Genomic DNA, 25,293 nt, shown 5'->3' on the forward strand with positions numbered 1-25,293 from the left:
CGGGGATGGACTCCACGAATTTAAACTGCTCCCGATAAACAATGGGAATGTGTCTCAATATCAGGTCAAGGATAATGACCAGTAGATCCGCCACTCCCATGGAACCCAGGTAACATCTGACACAAGGAGACAATCCACAATCTTTGTAAAGCAGCACGTGGGTCGTCACGACTTTAACTGTGAGGAAGGAAAAAATATAGAAAATAGCAACAGCCTGGAGGCACAGTAACCAGTTTGGTTGAGGCCCCGGTGACATTTTCAAATGTATCTCTGATTTATTGAAACGAAAATGAAGCTGAAATAGCAAATAGCAATGTCTCAATTTTATTTTACAAATATGCAATGTAAAACACAAGAAAATCTCCCTCCCGAAAGACACAAAGGCAAAACTATAAGAATAGATGTATCCGAGAAGATTCTCACCCACAATCACTCAAAAGCAGGCACAGGTCACTTCTTGACAGTTTGTGATACAGAGGGCGATGACGTTGACGTCCTGAAGGAATATCCCCCAGTTCCTTGAAGACAAATGGAGGTTAGAAATTTCTCTCTCTTAATCGAAATTGTCGTCAATTTTGGTTGTGAAGAAATATGAGCGCAGGGAAAATGTATTCACTCCTTTAAATGCCAGGGTGGATTTAGAAACAGTGTTTCCTTCTCCCTGGAACTGGATCCTTTCCCTCGGGATCTAATCTGTTGTTCAATTAACTGACAGTCAATTGTTCACAAATAATGCGGGTTAAAGAATGTTCCGGGGAATGTCAGTTATGGCATGTGATGGAGTCATAAAGATCCACATCACAAAGGCCCTTCTGTCCATCAGTTTTGGTTAGACCCACTCAGCCTCACGTTGGAAATCTCTCCCCAAACTCAACACAACTGGCAAACACAAATTAGAGGCATTGCCAGATCAGCTGAAGTGTTCAATTATCTCACATCCTCAATCCACCTCACAGAACCAGCCCATACACCACAAACCCAGATGGAATATCTGTTCAGCATGGAGCACTGTGCAGACCAGGCTAGTGTCCTGCTCAATACAACCCGGCAACCTGTCCAGAGTGGGGCACTGTGCAGGCCTCATCAGTCAAATAGATATCAGTCCAGCATGGGGAGTTGTGCAGACCACACCAGTGCATTGATCCATAAACCCGGACCAGGTATCTCTCCAGCACGGGGCTCCGTGAAGTGAACACCACTGAACTGATTTGTAAACCCAGGGCTTCTGTTCTGCAACACTACCAAATGTCCTAATGTAAACTGTATAAGTCCTGTCCGTTTTTGCTTTACCAAAAGCAATGTCTCGCATTTGTGCAAATTAAACACAGTCTGCCACCCCTCAGCCCAGTGAGTGATATTCTCACCACCAAACCTGACATGTTTTGAAAGGCCCTCCCATCTCCAGAAGGCCTACAAACTCCGTCTTTATTTTCCTAAAGACCCTGAGCTTGGTTTTCCTTGCGTGGGCAGGAGGATTCCGGTTGTGGGTGGATTCCAGACCAGCCGGTGGTGAGGAGACGCATTTTTATAAGCTAAGAGTGGTTGCCATAGGAACATAGATGGGCCCGAGCTTAGCCTGTCTCTTCATGGGGTACGTGGAACATTCCTTTTCCCTGTCTTATTCTCGCCCCCACTGTCAACTCTTTCTCCAATGCATCGATGATATCATCGGCCCTGTTTCTCTCTCTGATCTGAAATTGGAAAACTGCAAATATTTTACTTCCAATTTCCACCCTGCCCTCACTTTCACCTGGTCGACCTCCGACCCCTCCCTTCCATTTTAAAACATTTCTGTTTCCATTTCTGGGGATAGACTGGCCTCTAATATCCATTCCAATTCCACAGACTCCCACAGCTACCTGAACTATCCAATCTCACATCCCACTTCCTGTAAAGACTCCATCCCATTCTCTGAGTTCCTCCAATTCCATCGCATATGTTCAGATGAGGACATCTTCGACAAGGGAGCCTCCGACTTGTCCACCTTCTTCCTCAACCGAGGATTCCCCAGCTCCGTGTGGACAGGGCGCTCAAACAGGTCCGACCCATCTCCCACACTTCTGCCCTCAATTCTTCTCTTTCCTCTCACAACAGGGATGGGGTTCCTCTTGTCCTCACCGACCATCCCACCAGCATCCATATCCAGAAGATCATCAGACGCCATTTCCGCCAACTTCAGCAAGATGCCACCACCAGACACAAATTCCCTCACACTTGTTTGCCTTCTGCAGGGACCATTCCCTCCGGGATACACTGGTCGACAATTCATTCACCCCCAACCCCGCCCCACAACCCGACGGCCCTTGCCCTGTAACTGGCGAAGGTGCAACACCTTCAGAAATGGGGGAGGGGAAGGGGATATTGGAATGAATAAAGAGAGAGGGGGGATGCAGGTGGAAGATGGATAAAGGAACAGATTGGCAGAGAGGAGACGGACAGGTCATGGAGGTGGGGGTGGACCCAGTAAAGGGGAGTGTAGGTGGGGAGTTAGGGTGGAGGTTGGTCAGCCAAGGGAAGACGAACAGGTCAAGGAGACGGGGTGAGGCTGGTAGGTTGGAGGTGGGGGTGAGGGTTGAGGTGCGTGGAATGGATAGGTGGGAGAAAGGACAAACAGGCTAGGGAGGCGGGGACGAGCTGAGCTGGTTTTGGGGTGCAGTTGGGGGCGGAGAGATTTTGGAGCATGTGAAGTCCACATTGATACCATTGGGCCTGCAGGGTTCCCAAGTGAAATATGAGGTGCTGTTCCTGCAACCCTCAGATGGCACCATTGTGGCACTGCAGGAGGGCCAAGATGGACATGTCGTCCAAAGAGTTGGGGGAGTTGAAGTGGTTCACGACTGGATGGTGCAGTCGTTTGTCACGAAACGAGCATGGTTGTTCTGCAAAGCGGTCTCTGAGCCTTTGCTTGGTTTCCGTGATGTATAAGAGGCCACATCAGGAACAGGGCATACAATATACCACATGAGCAGATGTGCAGGTGAACATCTGTTTGATGTGGAAAGTTTTCTTGGGGCCTGGGATGGGGGTGAGGGGGTGTGTCTGGGCAGGTGGCTTGGGGCCTGCGATGGGGGTTGGGGGCGTTTCGGGGCAGGTGTAGCACTTCCTGCAGTTGCATTAAAAATTTCTGCGGCTGATGGGGCTCATGGGCAGTGTGGAGTGGACAAGGGAGCCACGGAGAGAGTGGTCTTTCCAGAAGGCACATAAGGTTGGGGAGGGAAAAATGTCTTTGGTGGTGGGGTCAGATTGCAGGTGGTGGAAGTGCTGTAGGATGATGCATTGGATCCGGATGTTCTTGGGGTGGAATGTGAGGAGGAGGGAGATTCTACTTTTGTTGTTATTGCAGGCAAAGGGTGTGAGAGGTGACTTGTGGGAATCATGGGAGATGTGGTCGATGGGATTTTCGACCATTGTGGAGGGGTATTTGCGGCCCTTGAAAAACGAAGATGTCTGTGATGTCTGGGAGTAGAATGCGTCATCTCAGGAGCTGATGCAGCAGAGGCGAAGTATTTGGGAAAAGGGGACAGTATTTTTGCAGGAAGATGGGTGGGAAGAGTTGTGGGGGTCAGTAGGCTTGAAATGGATATCGATTTCCAGGGGGTTTCCAGAGATGGAAACAGAGAGGTCCGGGAAGGAGAGAGAGGTGTCAGTGATGATCCAGGTAAACGTAAGGTTGGGGCGGAAGGTGTTGGTGAAGAAAATGGTCTGTTCGAGCTCCTCGTGGGAGTACAGGGCAGCACCGATAAAGTCATCAATATAACGGAGGAAGATGTGGGTTACATGGCCAGCGTAGCTTCAGAAGAGGGATTTTTCCACACGCCCCACAAAGAACCAGGTATAACATGGGCCCAAGCGGGTACCCGTGGCAACCCCGTTTTTCTGCAGCAAGTGGGAGGAATTGAAGGCGAAGTTGTTAAGTGTGAGGACGAGTTCAGCAAAATGGTTGAGGGTGTCAGTGGAGGGGGACTGGCCAGGCCTGCGGGACAGAAAGAAGCGGAGGGCCTTTAGGCCACCTGCATGGGGATTGCAAGTATATAGGGACTGGATGTCCATAGTGAAGATAAGGATTTGGGCACCAGGGAATCGGAAGTTTTGGAGGAGGTAGAGGGCGTGGGTGGTTTCACAGACATAGGTGGGGAATTCCTGAACCAAGGGGGATAAAGTGGAATCGAGCTAAGTGGAGATAAGTTCAGTGGGATAGGAGCAGGTGGCGACAATGGGTCAACCAGGGCAGTCAGGTTTCTGGATTTCGGGAATGAGATAGAAGCGGGTGGTGCAGGGTTGGGAAACAATGAGGTTGGAGGCTGTGGTTGCGAGGTCACCTGAGGTGATGAGGCTGTGGATGGTCTGGGAAATGATGTTTTGTTTGTTGGGGGTGGGGTCATGATGAAGGGGGCGGAAGGAAGTGGTGTCAGAGAGCTGGTCCTGTCCTCACCAATTTTGAGGTCAGTGTGCCATAATACAACTGCGCCTCCCTTGTCTGTGGGTTTTATGGTGAAGGTGGGTTTGGACAGGACGGAGCGGAGGGCTGCACGCTCTGCACGGGACAGGTTGGAATGGGTGAGAGGGGTGGAGAGGCTGAGGCAATTGATGTTTCGGTGTCCATGTACACAAATCCTTGAAAGTTGCCACCCAGGTTGACAGGGCTGTTAAGAAGGCAGACAGTGTTTAAGCTTTTATTAATAGAGGGATCAAGTTCCAGAACCAAGAGGTTATAGTGATGCTGTACAAAACTCTGGCGCGGCCGCACTTGGAGTATTGCATACAGTTCTGGTCACCGCATTATAAGAAGGATGTGGAAGCTTTGGAAAGGGTGCAGAGCAGATTTACTAGGATGTTGCCTGGTATGGAGGGAAGGTCTTACGAGGAAAGTCTGAGGGACTTGAGGCTGTTTTCATTAGAGAGAAGAAGGTTGAGAGGTGACTTAATAGAAACATATAAAATAATCAGAGGGCTAGATAGGGTGGATAGGGAGAGGCTTTTTCCTAGGATGGTGATGGCGAGCACGATGGCGCATAGCTTTAAATTGAGGGGTGAAAGATATAGGGCAGATGTCAGAGGTAGTTTCTTCACTTAGAGCAGTAAGGGAATGGAACGCTTTGCCTGCAACGGTAGTAGATTCGCCAACTTTAGGTACATTTAAGTCGTCATTGGATAAGCATATGGACGTACATGGAATAGTGTAGGTTAGATGGGCTTGAGATCGGTATGACAGGTCGGCACAACATCGAGGGTCGAAGGGCCTGCACTGTGCTGTAATGTTCTATGTTCTATGTATTGGCGGCAGTTGGAGATGAAGGTGTTGAGGGAGTGTAGGAGGCCTTGTGGTGGTGTCCTGGAGGAGAGGATGTGTTGGCGATGGGAGAAGGCGTTAGTCGAGGGAGGGTTAAAGAAAATAACCGCGAAAGCTGGAAATCATAGCCAAGCAATTAAAGATGTTAATAATTTATCTCAATGTGACAGCACATGCCCTCAACATCCTGTATTTGGGGCAAGTACCTTTCAATTGTTCAACACTGAAAAATCTTCCCTGTGTAATTCAGTAAAGTTAACCAGAATTTGAGAAATCCAAACTCAGCTGAAAGCTGGCATGCAAAATGTGACCCAAAAATCTGGGCATGACTTCAGTCTTGTGTAATGAGTAGAATACCTCTGTGCCAGAGCTCGGGATTATATTCCCATCCCTGAGCCTGTGGCAACGTCACCAGCTCTGAAACAAAACTTCTGGATTCAAGTCCTTCCACTTGCAGAGGTGTGTCACAGCCTGTCAGAACAGGTTGATGAGCAAATACACAGGAGAGTAATGTAACAGATTCAGGGGTCATTGCATTAATGTAGTAGTGTCTCCATCTTTGGGCCCAAAGGTCAAGATTCAAATCCCACAGATGCATTTCATAAAATATCTCAACAAGTTAGATGAACGATTTTCTTTCCTCGAATTGTGACTTGACCGAGAAGGAAGTGGTATCAGTGTTGAATTTCAGAATTCAGGCCCGGGATAACAGAAAGCACAGCCATTCGTGTTGATTGGAGTAAAATGTGCACCTTACATATGTTTATAAAATCATGAAGGGCATGGATAGGGTGAATAGTCAGGGTCTTTTTTCCCCCAGAGTACGGGGAGTCAAAAATTAGAAGGTACAGGTTTAAGGTACAAGGGGAGAGATTTTAAAAACATATGAATGAACTGCCGGATGAAATGTTGGAAGCTTGTGAAAACACCAATTTAAAGGTATGTGGATGGATATATGGATTGGAAGGGTCCAGAGGAATATAGGCCAAATGCTGACAAATGGGACTAGATTAATTTCGGATACCTGGTCAGCATGGACATGTTGGACCGAAGGGATTATTCCCATACTGTCCATCTTTATGATTCATTCATGCAGCTGATCAATATCTCTTTGTGATCTTGGATAACCTTCCCTGTCAACAGTTCAAATAATCTCAGTGGCATCCTTAAACTTGATACCCATGCCTTCTACAATTTTCATCTAAATCATTTATTTAAATGACAAACAAAAGTAAATCCACCACCGATCCCTGTGGATCACTGCTAAATCACAGGCTTACAGTCAAAAGAAGAATCCTCCATGACTACCCTGTCTCCTGGCGTGCGCGCACACACACACACACACACACACACATTGATAAGTTCTCATGAATATGCCGATCAACGGTCATGGTGAGAAGGCAAGAGAATTGTTTTGAGAAGCATGTCAAGCATAATCGAACTGCAGAGCAGACTTGATGGGCCAAATGGCAAATCTACTCCAACTTCTCAAGCTATCTGGTCTGAAGGTATCGGGAATATTTTCCCAAAATGGCTGAGATTGATAAATAATTTACTGAACTGAGGCAATCGGAATGTGGAGTAGGTTTGAGGTAATGAATGACCTACATCTGCTCGTCTTTTTTGTGCTCTTTAAAGAGGAGGTAACCTGCTGTGAGGTTAACACACTTTAAGGAGTCTCCTAATTAAGATTGAGATACGAATGTATTTTTCTCTTTAATATTTTGCTGTCTGTGGAGTTCCCATCCCCGGGGAACAGTGAAGACTGGGTTACTGAAGATATTGAAGGCAGAGCTCAACTGAACTTTAATGGACAGGAGCGTCCATTACAGGGATTACACAGGAAAGGGGTGTTCAGCCACAAACAGATCAGTCATAATCTTTCTAAACTGAGCAGCAGGCCAGAGTGTCTGAATGGCCAACTGCAGTTCCTATCCTGTGTGTTGTTCTCTCAGTCCACCCCTCGAGGTTGTTACAAAAGGAAAGTAAGTCCCAATTCAAACAGTCCTGGTTGTTATACCGATATAGGAGATCATTTAACTTCCCTCCGGAGTTACACAGGATTAGAATAAAGTATTCAGGCATGGAGTCAGAGACAGAGATATACAGCATGCAAACAGACCCTTCGGCCCAACTCGGCCATGCCATCCAGTCATCCTAAATAAATCAAGGCCCATTTGCCAGCATTTGGCCCATAACTTTCCATAACCTTCCTAAACATATAGTCACCCTGATGCCATTTAAATATAATTGTACCAGCCTCCACCACTTCCTCTGGCAGCTCATTCCATAAACACACCACCCTCTGCATGAAAATGTTGCCCCTTAAGTCCCTTTTAAACCTTTCTCCTCTCTACTTAGAGCTGTGCCCTCTTGTTTTGGACTCCCCATACCCGGGGAAAAGACCTTGGCTCTTTACACATCTGTGCCCCTTCTAACTTTACAAACGTCTGTAAGGTCACTCATCAAAGTCATTTTATTTTATTTTATTGTGTACCAATTGTGGCAATTCTTCCATACAGCACCGACAGCCAAAAATGAAATTAATCATTAAGATTATCTGCACTTGTGGTGTTTGTAAAGAGACAAAAGTAAACCAGGCTTGTCGGAAATCTCCCCTCCTCCTCAATACATTTCCGGGGGAAATTGTGCACCTGATTGAGATGGCAGACTAGATTTATCACAGATTCTGAAAGGTAGCATTTTTGACGTGCAATATTCTACTCAAATGTCAGTCTGTATTCTGTGCTTGTCTTTTAAACGCTCAAGGATCGGAATCATTGGCAGTACAACCTCTGCCTGATGATCTGACGACAAATAGCCCTCACGGTGTATTGCTGAGCTCAGAAACACCTCAACAACCAGCTGCACATCACAGGAGAGGCCCTGCAACCTTTCTCGGCTGCTACACAGTGAGGCCAGGTTAGCTAACAGGAAATGCAGATTCGAGATAATAATTTATTTTCAGGTTGGAAAGCTGCATCTAGTGGAATTCCTCAGGGATCATTGTGAGATCATGAACAGTTGACACTCTAGATTAATGATTTGGACAAAGGTCTGAAAAGGTTGGTGCTGAATTTCCACGCACACCAGTGTAGTCATCCAATAAAATATCAAGTGGAGGCAGATCATGTACAATGGGCTACAGACAGGGGATGTTAGTGAGCAAACTTTCAGCAATGCAAATAAATCAGTACAATGTTATGGGATGTTTGTGTTTTGGGAAAAAGGATAAAACGACAGTAGATTATTTAACTTGGGGGAGAACGCAGAGCTCGGTACTGCAGAGGGATTTGTGTGTTCTGGTACATAAATCATACGAAGTCTGTCTGAAGATATCGCAAATGATTTGGAAATTAAATGGACTAGTGCTGTTTCTTGCAAAGGGTGCTGGGTATGATCTTCGGCAAGTTTCCCTGCTTCTGTAGAGGACAATGCTGAGATTCCACCTGGTGCACTATCTGTAGTTATGATTCCCTCAACTGAACAAAAAAAAATGGCCATTGAAACTTTTCAGAGCTGGTTCTCTCTATACTGACCTGTGATGAAGGCATTACATTTCTGGAGGATTAACAGTTTCGGCCTGAGAATGAGAAATGCTCTTGACCATATATGATCCGGAGGAGAGTGTAAATGATGAAAACCTGAGAGATATTTGCTCTTGTATGAAAGAATAAAACTGGGAAAATAAAGTAAAAACAAAAAAAAACAGGTTCTGAGGAAGGTTCACTTGGCCTGAAACATTAATTCTAATTTCTCTTCATAGATGCTGCCAGGCTGCTGAGCTTTTCCAGTAATTTCTGTATTTCTTTGGGAATAAGACAGATTCATTTTAACATAGATATTGTGAAGATATTAAACATGTTATTTTTAAATTATGCAGGCACATATAAACATATCTTTAAGACAAGTGGGGCCATTTGTTGTTAAGGAAATGGCTCTGTGTTTCACAGGAGCAACGATACACCTACATGAAGCAGGGAATATGATGGAAGCATATAATTCAGACAATGTTCAAGGAGACCTCACATGTTCAAGTTTGGGGGTTGGATAACATTATTGCGCGATTCAACTCAGATGGAAAAAAAATGCAACCCGCCTCAAAAGCAACAGCCTGTTGGTCCCTCTCTATTTCCTTGTTCCTCATCACATCAACGTGTGAGAGCTGAAAGCGCACCAATCATCTTTACCACTCCTGAGAATTCATGACAAGGATTCATTGGAATCTCCACCTGCCTGAAGCAAAGGGAATTCAGCCAAATCTAACTGCTCCAGGAAATAACTCCATTCCCAAGAACTTGTGAGAGCAGAAATGTGTGTGTGTGTGTGTGTGTGTGTGTGTGCGCGCGCGCGCGTGTGCGCGTGTGCGCGCGCGCGCGCGTGCGCGTGTTTCATTCTTTAGTCCATCATCATTTGAGTAAATTTGTTTTGGTCATAAACATGTTGTTTTGGCAGATTAAGGAAAACTGCCTGATTCGGTCCTTACTCTGACCCTGATCCAATCTGAGAACAACATCAATCGGCCACATCACCAATCTGGTTACATTTAAAATTTCTTGTGACCAGTGGAGGAGTGGGACTGAAAAAGGAAACAGTGAACGACAAGCCAGGGAATCTTAGACCAGTGAGCCTGAAGTGAGTGCTGGGGAAGTTGCTGGAGGGGATTCTGAGGGATAGGACTTACGTGCACTTGGAAAGGAAAGCATTGATTAGGGATGGTAAGAATGGCTTGTCTCACTAAATTGATTAGTTTGAAGAGGTGATAAAGAAAATTGTTGAAGGCAGTGTGGCAGACGTCTTCTATATGGGCTTCAGGAACGTGCTCAATAATGTTCCAAATGGATGTGAGTTTGCTCGCTGAGCTGGAAGTTTCGTTTTCAGACGTTTCGTCACCATTAAAGGTAACATCATCAGTGAGCCTCCGAAGCGCTGGTGTTATGTCCCGCTTTCTGTTTATCTGGTTAGGTTTCCTTGGCTTGGTGATGTCATTTCCTGTGTTGGTGATGTCATTTCCTGTTCTTTTCCTCAGGGGATGGTCGATTTGCTCCAAATCAATGTGTTTGTTGATGGAGTTCCGGTTGGAATGCCATGCCTCTAGGAATTCTCGTGCGTGTCTCTGTTTTGCTTGTCCTAGGATGGATGTGTTGTCCCAATCAAAGTGGTGTCCTTCCTCATCTGTGTGTGAGGATACGAGTGATAGTGGGTCATGCCGTTTTGTGGCTGATTGATGTTCATGTATCCTGGTGGCTAGCTTTCTGCCAGTTTGTCCAATGTAGTGTTTGTCACAGTTCTTTTAAGGTATTTTGTAGATGACGTTCGTTTTATTTGTTGTCTGTATAGGGTCTTTTAAGTTCATTAGCTGCTGTTTTAGTGTGTTGGTGGGTTTGTGGGCTACCCTGATGCCAAGAGGTCCAAGTAGTCTGGCAGTCATTTCGGAAATGTCTTTGATGTAGGGGAGCGTGGTTATGGTTTCTGAGACCGTTTTGTCTGTTTGTTTGGGTTTATTGCTGAGGAGTCGGCGGACTGTGTTCATAGGGGACCCATTCTTTTCGAATACACTGTATAGGTGATTTTCCTCTGCTCTGCGTAGTTCCTTTGTGCTGCAGTGCGTGGTGGCTCATTGGAATCATGTTGTAATGCAGCTTCGTTTGTGCGTGTTGGGATGGTTGCTCCTGTAGTTCAGTATTTGTTCCGTATGTGTTGTTTTCCTGTAGACGCTGGTTTGAAGTTCACCATTGGCTGTTCGCTCTACTGTGACATCTAGGAATGGCAGTTTGTTGTCGTTTTCCTCCTCTTCTGTGAATGTTATGCCAGTAAGGGTATAATTGATGGCCTTGAAGGTTCTTAGCAGAGGCAGTAGTGCAGAGACTGGAACAAACAGCTCTGCCAATCATCCAACACAAACTTTGGGTCTGCTACGTGGATGACACCTTTGTCATCACTAAACAAATCAATTTAGAGGAAACATTCAAGACATCAATAATACCCTTACTGGCATAGCATTCACAGAAGAGGAGGAACTGTCACTCGTATCCTTACATACAGATAAGGAAGGACACCAATTTGATTGGGCCAACACGTCCATCCTAGGACAAGCCAAACAGAGACCCGCACGAGAATACCTAGAAGCATGGCATTCCAACCGGAACTCCGTCAACAAACACATTGGCTCCAAATCAATCTGCCATCCTCTGAGAAAAGAACAGGAAATGACATCACCAACGCAGGAAATGACATTACCAACCCAAGGAAACCGAACCAGAAAAATAGAGACGGACATAACACCAGCGCTTCGTTGGAGGCTCACTGTTGATGTTACCTAGAATGGTGACGAAACATCTGGGAACAAACCTTCCAGCTCAGTGAACCAGCTTACATCTGGAACAAAATAAAGACCTACTCTTCTGTGGACCGGGAGGAGGAGAGCGCTGTGTTGGAGGTGGAAGGAAGACGTCGGGTTGGCAGTGCACCCTTGCAACTGGTGGATCTTAATGCTGGCTTCGGCCTAACGCTGGTTCAGGGGAGCAGCCAACCTGCAACGACGGCTGCGGAAAGTGCTCGTGCCCCAGGTCAGGGGGTCCCGAACACCGTCTGTGTCTCTGTGAAGAAGGCACCACTGGACCGCATCTTCTTTGTGAAGAGGGTCCTGTTGGACTGTTGTGGGTTCGCTGCTGTGAACATTTACTGCCTGCAGGATTTCCCCGGTGGAGGTTTTCACGACGTAAATTTCAGGAGTGCACAGCTTTTTGAACGCTTCCTGGAGGTTTTCAAGGAGAAAGGAGGTGAGGGCCCCCTATCTGTATTGACCGTTGTCCCGCTGTTTGTGATGCCAGCGCAGCCGAGCCGTATGGTGACTGTTCACATATACAACACGCATGTCCCGGCAGTTAATGCCCTGACCTTCCTGGGAAGGTACGTGAAGGTTGAAGGGGACCTAACCGACATCATGGACCCCTTTGGCATCTGGACCAGTGAGAGGCAGGTCAAGGTGACTCTGAGAATGGGCACGGACGGGAACATTGTACACCCACCGTCCAGCTTCACGATCAGCGGGAGCAAGGGCTACCTGACGTACGCAGGGCAATCTAAAGTCTGCCATGCCTGTGGTAGGCCAGGTCACGTGGCGGCCGACTGCAAAGCCACCATCTGCAGGAACGAGGGACACCTTGCAAAGGAATGTCCAAAGGAAAAAAGCTGCAACCTTTGCGGGGAAGCGGGCCACATCGATAGGGCAAGCCCACGGCAGGGGACCACCTACGCCCAGATCGCTGGCAGGGGAAATGCGGGGCCAGCCCCCCACCGGAGAAGAGGAAGGCACCAGGGCCCTGCAGTGACCCCACTAATGTGCAGGTGGGCCAAGTCATGCAGGAGGGCCCAGACCCGCAGGATGGGCCCGAGGCCAGCAAAGCGACCCTCCAAGCTCCGCTCCCCCGCGACAGCCTGGAGTCGATGGAGGCGGCAACAGGCGACCCAGGGGAGTGGACGATGGTCCGGAAAGCGAGGAGTAAGTGCGTCGGCGAGCCCAGGAACCGCAACCATCAGGCGGGAAGAGGCAGCTACAGGGGGGCTATAAAAGCTCCTCTGATGAGGGAGATTTGGATGGGGCCCGCCCAAAACAGAAGCTAAAGATCTCAAGGGAGAAGAAAAGCAGCACCCTGCTTCCAGGTGACGGGAGACATCCTGAGTCTCCCTCCGGCACCCAGCCACGCGCTGCTGGGGCCCGGGAGGGACCTCTGGAACTTCCAGGCGGGAAGGAGGAAACAGCGCGTCCCCAGCCTGACCCAGAGCCAGACTCTACTGCATCAGTACCCCCAACTGGGGGGATGCCACCTGGAAGACAGCACAGACGGTTTCTTCAGCCCAGAGAGCGCCCAGCAGTTAGCCCGGGCAATGGGCATGAAGGGACAGATGGATGGGCTAGACCTTGGACTTGGGGAGGGTACTGTGGTCACTGCCCACAATGGGGGTACGAGTTCCGACCATTAACGTGCGCAGTATCAAGTCCACTGCAAAATGTGTGTCCACGTTGGCCTATCTGACCACCATCAAGGCAGGCCTCCTGTTTCTGCAGGAGTGCGGAATACCACACCTCAGCGGGTACGGGAAATGGTCCAGCGCCTGGACCTGTGGGCCTTCAATCTGCTTGGGGGGTAACGACTGTCGCTCCTTGGGCCTGGCTATTCTGCTGCGGGGGCGCAACTTCACCATCTCACAAGTTCAGGAGTTGGTGGGGTGGCGCCTCCTAGTGGCTGATGTCACCTACAGGAACGCTCCCTGAAGCTGATCAACGTGTACGCCCCAGCGGTACGGAGTGAGCGGATGGCCGTCCTGCAGCGGCTTCCACAACTGTTGGCTACGTCCAGGCCGGTCATCCTAGGTGGAGACTTCAACTGCATCATCGATGCAGATGGAAGATCCGGCGTGGGGACAGCGGGTGGGGGGAGTCAACTGGACGTAACGTCCAGATTCCTGATGGGCACGCTGAAGGACGCCAAGCTGCTCGACATCTTCAGCACCCCTGCAGACGGGGCGCAAGTCCATGAGCAATGGCATCATCACCCTCATTTACAAGAGGAAGGGGGAGAGGGAAGAAATTAAGAATTGGCGTCCCATTTCACTATTGAACGTGGACTACAAAATCCTGGCCAAGGTCATAGCCAACCGGGTCAGGTCTGTCCTGGAGTTGCTGATTCACCCTGACACAACCTCTGCTGTGCCGGGCAGGAAGATTGCTGAGAGCCTCGCGTTCATCAGAGATACAATCGCCTACGTGCCAGACAGGCGGGTGGACACCTGCCTCATCAGCCTGGACCAGGAGAAGCACTTCGACAGGGTCTCTCATGCTTACATGAGGGACATCCTCTCCAAATTGGGGTGACGGGAGGGCATCCGCAATTTGATCCGGCTGCTCTACACCAGCATCGTTCGTGCAGTCTCGATCAACAGGTGGGAATTGAACAGTTTTCCCATCAGATCTGGAGTCAGGCAGGGCTGCCTGCTCTCTATTGCCTTGTTCGTGTGCTGTGTGGAGCCCTTCACCGCATCCATCAGGACGGACACGAGCCTGAAGGGAGTGACTATCCCAGGCAGTGGAGGCCTTCAGGTCAAGACCTCCCTGTACATGGACGATGTCGCCGTCTTCTGCACCGATTGTCGGTTGGTGAGTAGGCTGTTGGACATCTGTGGCCAGTTTGAACTGGCCTCGGGTGCCAAAGTCAATAGGGGTAAGAGTGAAGCCATGTTCTTCAGGAAATGGGACGACCGCTCCTTCATCCCCTTCACCATCAGGACAGACTACCTGAAGGTGCTGGGTATTTGGTTCCGTGGAGCTGGGGCGTGCACTCAGACTTGGGAGGAGCATATCGCCAAACTGAAGCAGAAGCTGGGCAGGTGGACGCTCCGGTCCCCCTCCATCGCGGGTAAGAACCTGGTTGTCAGGTGAGAGGGGCTTTCGGTGCTGTTGTATGTGGCGCAGGGCTGGCCTATACCCTGGACCTGCGCAACTGCGGTCACCCGGGCCATCTTCCACTTCATTTGGGGGTCGAGGATGGACCGGGTCCGCAGGGAAACCGTGTACAAAGACCTGGAAATTGGGGGAAAGGGCATACCGAATGCCACCCTCACCCTGACGGCTACCTTTGCGCGCGGCATCATCAAGCTGTGCGTAGATTCTCAGTACGCAAACACCAAGTGTCACTACTTACTGAGGTTCTACCTGTCCCCGGTGTTGTGAAGGATGGGCCTGGCCTCGTTGCCGCGGAATGCTCCGAGTAGTTGGACCGTCCCGTACCAGCTGTCCATCATGGAGAAATTTTTGAAGGGAAACACCTTTGACCACAAGGCCGTCAGGCAGTGGTCAGCACGTAGTATCCTCGGGACCCTTCGGGAAAATGAGAGGGTCGATCCAGTCGTGTGGTTCCCTACGCAGACTGCCAAAGTCGTTTGGCAGAATGCCTCATTGCCAGAACTTTCAAACAAGCACAAGGGCATTGCTTGGCTGGCGGTGAGAGGGGCTCTGCCAGTGATATCCTTTATGCATGCCCGGAATCTCTGCACCACCGCACGCTGCCCTCGAGGTGGCTGCAAGGGGCGAGACTGTCGATCACCTCCTTTTGGATTGTGCCTATGCGCAGGAGGTCTGGAGGGGGATGCAGTGTTATTTGTCGAGGTTCGTCCCGAGCAGCTCCGTGACACGGGACTCCAAGCTCTATGGGCTGTTTCCCGGGACACACACCGAGACCAACATCAACTGCGCCTGGAGGACCATCAATGTGGTGAAAGACGCTCTTTGGTCTGCCCACAACTTGCTGGTCTGCCAGCTGAAAGAACTGACCCCAACCGAGTGTTGCAGACTGGCGCACTCCAAGGTCCAGGACTACGTGCTGAGGGACGTGCTAAAGCTTGGAGCAGCTGCCGCCAAGGCGCGGTGGGGAAAGACCACGGTATGAAACCCCTCATCCAGAATAGAAAAAAGGGCCCGATCTGGTAACTGGGCCTAGCTGGCGCCTTCCCCAACTGGTCAGGGGGCCAAATGGGACTGTGGCGGGTGACTACTACCGGGGTATTTTCTTTGCTTTGTTTTTTTTTCTTCTTTGTTTGTTTTTTTTCCTTTAATTGGTGCACGTAACCCCTGGGTAAGGCGGAGCGGCTTGCATGATTGCGTAGGTGTATAAATATGTTTTTTTTGTACATCTTTATGAATAAAGTATATTTTTTCAAATAAAAAAAATTAAAAAGGTGACGTAACGTCTGAAAACGAACCTTCCAGCTCAGCGAGCAAACTCACATCCAGAACCTCGACCTGAGCTACAAATCTTCTCAAAACTCGCTAATGTTCCAAATGGTTGACAGGTTATTAATGGTAGTTCACATGGGATCCAGAGGGAGCTAGCCAATTGAATTCCAAAATTGACTTGAAGGCTGAGTATTGTTTCTCAGACTGGAGGCCGATGACCAGTGGTGTGCCACAAGTATCAGTGCTGATTTCACTGCTTTCCCTCATTGATATGAAGGATTTGGGTGTGAATATCAGAGACATGGTTGATAAGTTTACAGATCACATTAAAAAGTGGTGCAGTGGACAGTGGTGAAGATTATCTCAGAGTGCAATGGGACATTGATCAGATGGGCAGATGGGTCAAGGTGCGGCTGATAGAAATTACTTAAGATAAATAAGAGTTTTAGCATTTGTTACGGTGAAGCAGGACAGAACATATACAGTTAATGCTCGGGCCCTGGGAAGCGTTGCCAGATAAAGAGACCTTGGGTGCAGGCACTTAGTTCCTTGAAAGTAGAGTAGCAGGTAGACAGGATGCTGAAGGACATGTTTGTCATGCTCGCCCTAATCAGTCAGAGCATTGGGTATAGGGGCTGGGATGGCATGTTGATCCTGCACAGGACGTTGATGAGGCCACTTTAAGAATACTGTGTACATTTTGTTTGGTTCTGCTAAAAGGAAGGAAGTTGTTAAACTTGAGAAAAAAAGATTTTCAAAGATGTTCGTGGACAGGAGGCTTTGAACTGGACGGAGAAGCTGAACAGTTTGAAATGTTTTCCCCTGGAGTGTCAGAGGCTGAGGGGTGGCATGACAGAGGTTTATGAAATCATGAGGGGCATGACTAGTCTGAATAACAAAGGTATGTTTCTCAGGACAGGGGAGGGCAAAAGTAAAGTGCTCAGATTGAAGGTGAGAGGGGAACGACTGAGACGGGAGCTTAGGGCAATGTTTTCATACAGAGAGTGGTGTGTGAACAGAATGTGCTGTCAGAAGTGGTGAAGGTGAGTGCAATTACACAGCTAAAAAGCATCTTGATTGATACATGAATAGGGAAGTTTTAGAGGGATATGGACCAGATATTGGCAAATGGAAATAGATCAGATTACATATCGAGTCAGCGTGGACTAGTTGAACTTACTGGTCTGTTTCTGTGCTGTGTGACTTTCTGAGTCTGCAGAATGGATAGGAAGGAATTCTAAAAGGGAATTTGGAGTGGGAATTATCTTCCATAGAAGGCTGTGGTGCGTTTCTGTTGAAATTTATTTAGAGCTAAGATAATGAAATAGTTGACAGATCTTAAGCGAAACACAATTTATTTAAACACTGTAGTGAAAATACAACCAAAGAAAGAGGAATTTAGAATAACCTAATTCTGCTGGAACACCGAACAATGTAATAGTTACAGCAAGTATTACTATTAACTGTTCCAATATGGTCACAGCCCATAATCACACTCTTTGGCAAGAAATGATATTCAGACACAGGTTTGCACATGCCCTCCTCCAATTTAGTAGGAGAACAAATCATCCACAGAAAATTCTGCAGCCAGAAAACATTCACTGAAGCTTCCACCTCTGTTGAGACCCCAACAGCTACTAATGCAACTGAAAAGCGAAACAGCAAAATTCTAGTCTCTGAGAGCTGGTTGCACTCATTCAGGCTGCTTTAAAAGAAGTCTGAGGCCTCTCAAGCTATTTACTCAAGTGGTCTTAACCAGACAGCTTTTTGCTGCTCGTTCAATCCCTCTCTGAAAAGAAACCAGGAGAAAATAACGTCTTACAGTTACAGCATTGTTTCACTAGTTCGCACATTGTGCAATTACACAGGAACCTGGGGAAGCCCAATTAGGCACTTGGCCCTGCTGTACAGCTCCTTGAGTCACTGACATATGAACAGGAGGAGGCAATTCAGCCCACACAGTCACTTACATGGAAACAGAGCGAGGTAACTGATGCTCCAATATGACAAGCAAATGGGGTAGAGGCTGCAGAGATCATCTGCTTCACACTACTCCTCATGCATCCATTGCTCATGGTACACATGTGGGACTTCAATGCAATTTTCTAGCTTTGAGGTGGGAAGCCTAATGTTTTGCGAAAAATCTCAAAGTGGCATCCTCCGAGAAGACAGACTTGGGTTCTCTCTGAAGATCAGAATCTGGTTGGGATGTCTCACCATTTCAGAAGGTGAGTATTACGGCTGATGCTGGCATTGTGAACAATATGACATCCAGTGTAGGGTCACACGTTAATGTGGGGAGAGTTCATTCAGAGTCTACCATCCTCTCTCAATTGCTGCTAAGCTCAATGTCATTTTTATGTGTAAATTCCATATGTACTTACATGGGGAATGTATGGGATTTCTCAAACTATCAATGCCTTCCTTGGACATAAGTGCTCACTGCCAACACTCAACTTTTAATGCAATTATCTCTTATTCTCGCACAGCGCTACAGAGTAAATACTCAGTTTCTTCACTCTCTCCTCATGGTACCATCATCTCAGGGATTAGACTGGCGATGTTCATTTGTACCGTGTCTGTGGCAAGATCTTTCGTTCGAAAAGAGATCAAATCTCTACACAATGCCCATAAATACTCTCTCATCTAGGCTCTACAAGTGCAGAAAGATGGTTTTATTTATTTACTGGAATCATCTTACAATGAAGGACGACATGCCGTTTACTTCCCTCATTCCTGACACCCCTGTATGTACTATTTTTGGCGACCAATGATTATGGACATGCAGGTCCTTTTGGACAACAGCACTTCCCAACCTCACACCATTTAATCATTACAAAATGAGATGTATGCTATTGCTGGCCACATCCAAATTGTTTGTTTGCCTTTCAAATTACTGTGGTCCAAATGCTGATAACGTGATACCCCACACGTAACAGCATTTCGTCTGGAAAAGGGCTCAACTCTCTGTATTGCCTCAAATAAACAATTCTCAATCCATGTAGTATATTTCCCGTTTCCTCTGAACTCCAGCTTTACTCACTGACATGTGTGCAACTAATTCAAAAGTATTCTGTCAATTCAAATACATCACTCCCACTGGTTCTCATTTGTGGATGTTTCAACCATTATACGCATATTACTCAGTCTTACATGCACTGGGCAGAAGACTGCAACACACAGGAATTGCCAAAACAAATGGGAAAGTACATCTCCTTCTGTTGATAATCTAGTCCTCTCTCTTTCTCTTGCTCTCATTCATATATTACATATACTGAGTTAATAAATACTCCAATATTTCTGAATGTCTTGTCTCTCAAACCGACCTCTTTCAGTTTAAATGCATTGCTCACATTGGGATACGCCATGATTATAATTGATTCATGAAACTAAAAAAAATCATGAGGGAGCAGGTGGCCAGAGTTAATCGGACTCGCATCCTAGCGGGGAAGATGGTGAAGCAGCAATGGAAAACATTTCTAGGGATAATTTGGGCACACACCTATAATTTACGGATGCTTTACTGAAACAAACTCCACAGGTTTACCAAAGATAACTTCCCTTTTCTGAATCTAAGTTTACTCTGCCAGATCATATCATGACTCCCCAAACGTTTAGTTTTCACAGTCCTCATAAAAGATTCCAGTATTTTCCTCATAACTGACATCAGGTTGTCCAAATTTAATTCGATTTTATTTTTCCTCCCATTCCAGTTTTTATTTGGGTCATAACAGTTACTTTCCACAGTGTAGGAACCAGAAATTCCAGAATCTAAAGAATTTTGAATGGTAATCAATAATTCTCTCTTGTAGTAACAAATTTTAAATGACATTTGGATAAGTACATGAACAGGAAATAGGTGGAGAGATATGGGCCAAGCCCAGGCAGGTGGGGCTAGGATAGTTTGGGATTATATTTGACATGGACTGATTAGACTGAAGAGCTGTCTGACCCTGTAACTCTTTCACGAGCACTATTAGCACCTTCATGTGTTCTCTAGGACATACCAGAGCAACGTACCAAACTTCAGTTCAATTAGTTTTGAGTAATTCCTCTTTATCAATTTTAATCTCCCACAGTTTCTCATTTTCAAAGTCACTGTCCTGTAGAATTTCTGGAAGATTTTCTGCATCTTCTTCTATGGAGACAGAGTAATGTATCCCAGTCAGCAGTGGGGCTGAGGTGAAGAGAGATGGCCTCTGTCACCAAGTGAATATATCGGAGCACTGACTTAGGAGATGATGGACAAGGCACTCACTCCTGCTCGGAGAGTTCTAGAATCTAAAGCGTTCCATGAAACTGTCATTTGATGGCCATCGATGGAGTACGCTGTAACTGGTGACACAAAGCTGTGACCATCTCATTTTGGAATCAAACTATCTTCACAGTTTGCTACTGGCATAGGTCCAGGTAGAGATAAGAATAAGTATAAATCAAAATTTTAGTGACTTCAAGTGTGGCCAGAGGACGGCTACAACTGGAAAGAAGATTATGGGGTATTCAGAAAGAGCACTGAGGCAGAAGTGAAAACTGGGAATATTATTGGTGATAAAGTGAATATTATGATACGAAACAGCTCAGGGCAAAATGGGCCAATGGTGGTTCTGAACACTTTTATTCATCCTCAGATGTTTGTAAGTGAATATGAAAAAAAGTCATTGAATAAGAATTGAGTTTGTAATTGAAAGTGAATACAACAGTTTCCATCTTTGCCAAACAAACACAGAAATTGAGATGTTGTTCACAAAGTTTGACAAAATTAATATATGGACAGATTTAGAGAGACTTACCGGGAACACCAACAAAAGCGAGGATGGGATAGTAACCCGCTTGAATAATCATCAGTACAGCTTCGATCCGCCATGTTAATGGTATCTGATCGATAGAAAGCAAGTGAAGGCCATTTGATAAACTCCTGTCCATTGTTGGAACATTCCAATCTATTCCTCTCAGATTCTGGTACGTTGTTGTAACATTCCCATCCATTGTTCTCACATTCTGATCCATAATTGGAACATCCCAATTGTGTTGCACAGCCACTGATAATGTGGGATAACGCATTGAAAGAAAGCTCTTATTAATAGACAAGGGAAACCCTCCAGTGACACAGTTAGTATCCATGGAGACTGACATTAATTAGAGTCACGGAACAAACAGCTCCAGTTAACCCCTTTCACTCTGACACTTTTAATATAACAACAATACCTGGTCTGGGTGGGATGCTGACATCACTTGCTGTTGGTCTCAGTGCCCATCTCCAATTCGTCTCACAATGATAGAGACAGAGGAGAAAGGTGATGCTTTCTCTGCACAGGTTCGATGATTCTGCCATGTCATCCACATGCGATGCCATATGTAACCGTGCACCTCAGAGCCAATCAAGAATTTGTTACCTCACTGAAGTTTCCTCCACCACAACAGCTGCCCATCTAAAAACTGTCTCTGGCCACAACTGCCCAGAAGAATAACAAGAAATGTGGATGTCGCTGAACTTTCCTCTCACTGCTCTAATAAGGCAATATTTTATCTTTAACACAACATTTTCAATAATTTGCTTCTGAAGTTGCCGATTGATTAAGAAACAGTAAGGAAGAGGAGAACGGTGGCTGTGCAGACTGGACTGAACTAACCTGATATCGTCCAGTAGGCAATTCCTTCTTCAAGAATAAAACACAGAGAAAGAAACAGAATAAATTTGGCTGAAGGAATGGCGAGTGACAATGTAAACAAAATACGATAGATTGAAATGGAATGGAGGAGAAATGAGTTTATATATACTGTTTAATCAATGTGTGTGTGCAGATAGATAAGAATGGTCATGTATGCGCAAGACATTCAGAGTTATTAATGGAGACATAGTTGGTACAAAATGATGCAGATGATGTGACCTTGTCTTGTTTGTATCTTGTTAACATTGCACTCAATAGAGAGAATCAGTCTCCCCTGTTCACACCTTTATTTATTCCCATTGTACATCTGCTTCTCTTTGACCACAATTAAAAGCCGATTTGTATTTTGCACTGCATCCCCACACTCTGTTTTCTGTCACCACTCCCCCACCTCTGTCAAGGGATTAAAAAGATCATTTTCCAATCCTTTTCAGTTCTGAAGAAGGGTCTCACTGGACTTGAAACCTTAACTTTGTTTTTCTGTCTCCACAGATGCTCTAGGCCTGCTGAGTTTCTTCAGAAATGAATCAGCACTAACTGAATTTTCAATGAAACAAAGAACCGTGCATGCTGGAACTCTGAAACAAGAAGAAAAATTGCTGGAGAAACTGGGAGCTTTGAAAATGCGTCACTGGATCCAACAGCTTAACATTGCCTTCACTCTACAGATGCTGCCAGACCTGCTTAGTTTCTTCAGCAATTTGTGTTTTTGAATAAATTCCAAAAATGTGTGTCAAAGTTGCTCAAACGCCCTCCAACATGGAGCACCAAACACTGAGAAGTGAATGGCAGCGCAAGGTTCACAAATGCATTGGTTCCAAACAACATAACACTGGCGTCATTGACACTACAGAGCTCTTAATCATAGTCACGGAGAAAAACATTCACTTTTAAAACCTTCCTACAGTGCAGAAACAAGTCCTCCAACCTAACAATCCCACACCGACCCTCAGAGTATCCCATCCAGACCAATACCACTATTACCCACATAATCTACACATCCCTCAACACTACGGGCAATTTAGCATGGCCAATTCACCTCGCCTATACCTCTTTGGTCTGTGGGAGGAAACACAGACAATTTGGAGGAAACCCACGCAGACACAGGGAGAATACACAAACTCCACAGACACAGTCACCCAAGGGTGGAATCAAACTTACATTCCAGGCGCCGTGAAGCAGCAGTGCTAACCACTGAGCCACCATGCTGCCCAAAAATGCTCCTACTGGAAGGAAAAAGGTTCAGATGAATATATCAAAGGGTTTTGAGGAATGTGACAAATTGGAGATGTGACACTATGGTAAAACCATCAGAAGAATCAGAATATTAAAATGGAAGTGTTGCCACATCAGAAAACTGAGTGGGTCATGACGTACAAGGGCAATGGAGACTCGGTATGAACTGGGGGACAGGCAGCTGAATTACACTGCACTTACTGTTATAGATACAACATTCAACAGTTTGCGTTACAAACAACAAAACTAATGTTTTGCAGCCAGGGCGAAATGATTGAAAGATCAACAGGCTAACAATCCTACTACAACCAGTCATAAATGCTGATGGAGGCAGTGGGAGCTGCCACTGCTGGAGTCTGAGACAACAAGGTGTAGAACTGGAGAAACACAGCAGGCCAAGCAGCATCAGAGGAGTAGGAAAGCCGATGTTTTGGGTCTGGACCCTTCTTCAGAAATATGGAGGTGTTGGGGACCAGGGAATCAGAAGTCTTGGAGGAGGTGGAGGGCGTGGGTGGTGTCATGGATGTAGGTGGGAAGTTCCTGGACCAAGGGGGAGAAAATAAAGTCGAGATAAATGGCGATAAGTTCGGTGGGTCAGAGACAAACGGAGACAATGGATTGACCAGAACAGTCAGGTTTGTGGATTTTAGGATGGAGATAGAAACAGGTGGTGCAATGGAAGGCATCTAGAATCAGAAGATAAAAACTAAAGTTAGAGGAAAAGTTTGAAGGCCATGGCTGCAAAACTTACGATGGGTCCTTTCAGAACTCACTGTCTAGTTATTGAAATGTACAGTATAACCTGCATTCAACTCAAAACAGCTTTCTGAGTTTGTCACTGCAGTTTGCTCCACAACAGAAGAAAAAAAATCTCCACACTGTGTCTCAAGAAAAATGATCATTGGTTTACAACTCAACTCTGCTGCAAGTCCACCCCTGCTTGGAGAGGGTAGTTTATCACATTTAAAAAGACAATGCTACATGTCAATCCCAGGCTGGCAGCCAAAATCCACTCCCTCACCACTGACTTCATCCCTCTTCCTAGTAACTGGCTGAAGCTGAACCACACTGCTCACAAATATTGTGCAATATTTTACCCCTGTGTGAATTTCCAAACAACTTACATAACCCCCAACCCCATCATCACAAAGAACACATACATTTCAACCTCAGTACCATCTCAGTTCATCTGCTGCTGATACTCACATCCATTCCTTTGATATCTCTTGATGAAACTCCCCAAACACACTCCGAGCTGGCATCCTCTGTTCTACTTCCCTATAATCTTGAGGTCATCCAAAAACCTGCTGCCCATGTGTTTACTCTCACCATTTCAATATCGTGGTGCTTTTCCATTCTGTGCTCACTCACACACACATTTTCTGGGAGGCAAAGCACCAAGATATTGAAATTCATATCCTTATTTTGAAATTTTGCCATCACACCTACTTTTGATAATCTCCCCAGCCTGAAAGCCCATTGAGATAGAGCTGAAGAAAGTTCACCTGACCCAAAACGATAATTCTGCTTTCTCTCCACAGGCACTGCCAGACATGCTGAATTTTTCATCAGTTTCTGTTTGTGTTACTACTTTCAAGCATCGACGGTTCTTTTGGTTTTTCCTTCAAGACATTTGTTCTCCCTGACTTCCAACCTCCAGTGGATTTCTGGTTTTAACTCTCCCACCTTTTTCATGTTTTCAGTTTCCAAGGCCATAAGCTCTTGAATTTACTCCCTGAACATCCATGGTTTTCAAAGTCCCTTTGTTTGTTCAGGATATTCCTTTAAACCTACTTCTTTGGCCAGTTTTTGGTCACTTGTCCTAATATGTCCAAAAGTGCCTGGTATCAAATATCGTTTTATGACATCCTTGTGACATCTTACCTGAGGACTGCTATGTCGATATTGATTCCGTTTATTTCACCAACATTGCTCTCTTCGCTGACAGAGCAACGTCAAGAGCTATCTTTAGCTTTTAGCTGCAGGCAGCTCTTTCAAGCTTATTAAAATCCCAGGGTCTCTAGTGTACATCCTCTCAATGTAGTTCTAAGTTTCGTTTCTCCTGGACTGAAAACGCAAGCTTCTGATGACAACAAGAAGCACTCCGCATGCTCCAATTTACGTTCGGTGACCTGGGTGATTGATATCAGCGTTGGACCAATCGGAGCACAGGGGCGGTGCTAGCGAACTGGGCGGAGGCAGCTGCTCCTATGAAGGGTCTAGCCCGAAACGTCAGCTCTTGTGCTCCTCAGATGCTGCTTGGCCTGCTGTATTCATCCAGCCTCACAGTTTGTTATCTCGGAGCAAACAAGGGACAGAACCAGTGTAAACCACGTGATCATCCACGCGGGCAGTGCCCACTC

At 46.4% G+C, this 25,293-nt stretch overlaps 1 long non-coding RNA gene across 1 annotated transcript; it reads right to left on the minus strand.

Annotated features, from left to right (window-relative positions):
• Positions 1-423: 423 nt before the first annotated feature.
• LOC132209351 (uncharacterized) lies at positions 424-25,028 on the minus strand. Its single transcript, XR_009445442.1, has 3 exons — positions 24,815-25,028; positions 20,816-20,900; positions 424-518 (listed from the first exon to the last, which is right to left on the minus strand). It is a non-coding gene; the product is annotated as an uncharacterized LOC132209351 (long non-coding RNA).
• Positions 25,029-25,293: the final 265 nt, after the last annotated feature.

The sequence above is a fragment of the Stegostoma tigrinum genome, unplaced genomic scaffold (assembly GCF_030684315.1).
Source record: "Stegostoma tigrinum isolate sSteTig4 unplaced genomic scaffold, sSteTig4.hap1 scaffold_89, whole genome shotgun sequence".
In the NCBI taxonomy this organism is placed as follows: domain Eukaryota; kingdom Metazoa; phylum Chordata; class Chondrichthyes; order Orectolobiformes; family Stegostomatidae; genus Stegostoma; species Stegostoma tigrinum.